A 3,460-nucleotide genomic window follows, 5' to 3' on the forward strand; every position below is an offset into this window, starting at 1 on the left:
TTGCTAGTTGTTATGGCAAGTATCACAATAATTGAGCTTATCTTCATCAACAGTTGAGTCACAATTCAGAAGGTCTTGGAAATGTTTTTTCCAGTGAGCACAGATGGATTTGCTGTCTTTCAGGAGTGTTGTTCCATCCTTTTGAACTTAGAGGCTTAAGGCCTTGAGTGCTAGGGCTGTAGGCAGATCTGGTAGCACTGAAGAAGCCACGAGTGTCACGGATGTCAGCAAAATGTTGTATTTCTTTTGATTTCTGAATCCACCACTCATTCTTCAGTTCTCATGTTCTCCTCTGCACCTCTGATTTTGCTTGTTGGTGTACATTTTTCTTGATTGCAGAGTTGATGTCATTCTGCCAAGCACAGAAAGCTTTCCGTTTCCTGTTGATGAGATCTTGAATTTCAATGTCATTTTTGTCAAACCAGTCTTGATGTTTCCTGGTCTTGTATCCCATGGTATTTTCACAGGATGAGAGATCAGCTGTCTTGAGTCCCATCCAGTGCTCCTTGACTCTTGGGTGCTCTGTTGGTAGTGTCTAATTCAGAAGATGCTTGTATTCTCCCTGCTTGAGTGGGTCCTTCAGGCACTCAATGTTTAACTTGCGCTTGATCTGCTTCCTTTGCGTTCTTCATTTAGGAGAAATCCTGATGGGCATGCAGGAATGGATGAAGTAGTGGTCAATCCAACAGTCACCAGCGCTAGTCATGGCTCTTGTAATCAGGACATCCTGGCAATCGCAAGTCTGAACAATTATGTATGCTATCAAATGCCAGTGTTTTGATCTAGGGTGTTTACGGGACATCTTGAACTTGTTCCTTTGACGGAACAAGATACTTGTGATGACAAGTCCATGTTCTGCACACTTCATCAGGAGCATTTGAATTTCCTGATGAAGTGTGCAGAACATACAATTTCCAATATCTTTTCTGATAGTACCGTTCCAAAGTTTTGAGTCTCTTCCCACTCTGGCATTAAAATCTCCAAGCAGGATGATCATATGTTCCCTTGGGATACTTGAGAGGATGGTGTCAAGCTGAGAGTAGAAGTTCTCCTTCATGATCTCATTGGCATCAAGAGTCAGGGCATATGCACTCACAGTTGATGCCTGTTGGTTTTTGGCAAGTTTCAGGCAGAGAGTCATGAGGCATTCATTGACACCAATTGGGAGTTGTGAGAGTCTGTTCACAAGTTTGTTTCTGAGGGCAAAACCAACTCCATGTGTCTGTGGCTCTTCTGCTCTCCTTCCACCTGTATCCTCCACCTTCTTCTTTCAGGTGCCCTTCTCCAGCACACTGAGTTTTAGATAGGGCAGCAATGTTGACATTGAACTTCCTCAGTTCACAAGAGACGATTGCTGTCCTTTGCACAGGGCAATCACTATTTACGTAGTCCATTAAGGAAGACCTGGGTTTGCTGCCTACCCTGGAAAATGCCATCAGGAAATTGAAGAATAATGAGGCAGCCAGTGTTGACGGAATACCTGTGCAGGCTTTCAGAGGAGGAGAACAACTTACGTGTGTCAGCTTCATGTCCTCATCCTTTTAATTTGGAACAAAGAAGAAATCCCAGCTGACCTAAGGGATGCCTTGATTATTACCATCTTCAAGAAGGGGGACAGAGCTGATTGCAGAAACTACCAAGACATCTCATTGTTGACCACTGCTGGGAAAGTCATTGCCTGTATCTTCACTAACCGCCTTCTCCCACTTGCAGAAGAAATTATTCCAGAATTTCAAAGTGACTTCAGACCATCTCGAGGAACTGCAGACATGATCTTTACAGCATGTCAAATCCAGGAGAAGTGCCATGAGCAAAATCGAACCTCTCTATTTGGCCTTCATTGACCTTTCTAAAGCCTTCAATTCTGTAAACTATGAAGCCCAATGGAAAATCCTGTCCAAAATTGACTGCCCAAACTAGTTTATCAGTGTTCTGAGACTTCTCCACAACAACATGTCAGCAAGGGTTCTCAGCAACGGGAATCAAATAGAACCATTTGAGGTGAAAACTGGAGTGAAGCAAGGTTGCGTCATCGCTCTACTTTATTTTCCATCTTCATCTCCACCATAATGCACCTCATTGACAGAAAGCTCCCACCTAGATTTGAAATTGTGTATAGGATGGACAGAAAACCCTTCAATCTCAACAGACTCAAGTCCAAAATGAAGACCATGGCAACATCAATAATGGAGCTCTAGTATGCAGATGACAATGCTGTCAATGTTGCTCAATCTGAAACAGACCTGCAAACCATTCTTAATGTATTCTCGGAAGTCTACGAGAGTATTGGCCTAACTTTAAACATCAGGAAAATGCAAGATCTTTACAAACCTGCTTCAAATGGAGAAACAAACCCTGCCTCCATTCAAATTAAAGGAGAATTGCTGGAGAACGTGGATCATTTCACTTTTCTTGGAAGCCATCTTTCATCAAAGGCAGACACGGACACAGACATACAACACCACTTGAAATGTGCGAGTGCAGCCTTTGGATGTCTGAGTAAGAGAGTCTTCTTAAATCATGACATCCTTGCTGAAACAAAGCTCTTGGTTTATCAAGCCATTATCATTCCAACTCTGCTGTATGGCTTAGAAACTCGGACTACATACAGATGACATCTCAAGAGCTTGGAAAAGTACCACCAACAGTGCCTTCGCAAGATCCTTCAGATTAGCTGGGAGGATAGACATACAAACACTAGTGTCTTGGCCGAAGCAAATTCAAACAACATTGAGGATATGATCATCCAGAATCAACTTCAATGGACAGGTCATCAGGCAACTATCACCTATAAGATGTTCCCAAGTAGGTGGCCTGCTTTGAACTGTCAAAGCCTGTCCTCCTGGCCCCAAGTGGCCAGGAGGTCAGCCACCTCCAGCTGGATCCCAGGTGCCAGCCCTGAGCAGGCTCTTCTGCTTGGGTCCTGGGACTTGCCTCCTTAGTAGGAATTCCGGTGTTCCCTATTTAAGACCTGTAAAATCTCTGAACAAAAAACCCCAAATTCACTCTTTAAAATACCCCAAAATCCATGTTCCTCCACAATTAAAACAAAAGACTACTATAAATATATATATATATATAGAGAGAGAGAGAGAGAGAGAGATCAGTTGGGCAATGTTTTATTGATATATTTACAATTTTAAAGCAACTTGGAAGCCTACCAGTGCCTCTAGCATCATAATAAAATAAATTCTAATTATCTATACAGTTTGGCATTGACTTTGGGCTTCTTTGTCATAGAAAAATCAGAGTTGCTTCTACCAGCTTCGCTCACCAGAATGTGGAGCATTGAGCAGCACTGATATGCCACTGCCCTGCCCCTGCCTTTGCTCCTCACTCAACACACAGCTTACTCCCTGCCCCATTCCCCTTACTCCTGCCCTACAGGGCCAGGAATATGGATATGGGGGTTTTCGCAGTGGTTTGGGGGCAGATTGTGGGGGGAGTGTGGGTGTGGAGG

General features: G+C 43.5%; 1 protein-coding gene across 2 annotated transcripts in view; it reads left to right on the plus strand.

Moving 5' to 3' along the window:
* Window positions 1–3,460, plus strand: part of RNF17 (ring finger protein 17) — a 123,206-nt gene that overhangs the window by 60,024 nt on the left and 59,722 nt on the right. The window lies entirely within an intron of this gene.

This window comes from Gavialis gangeticus, unplaced genomic scaffold (assembly GCF_001723915.1).
Source record: "Gavialis gangeticus isolate Ggan-Ray unplaced genomic scaffold, GavGan_comp1, whole genome shotgun sequence".
Taxonomy (NCBI): Eukaryota; Metazoa; Chordata; order Crocodylia; family Gavialidae; genus Gavialis; species Gavialis gangeticus.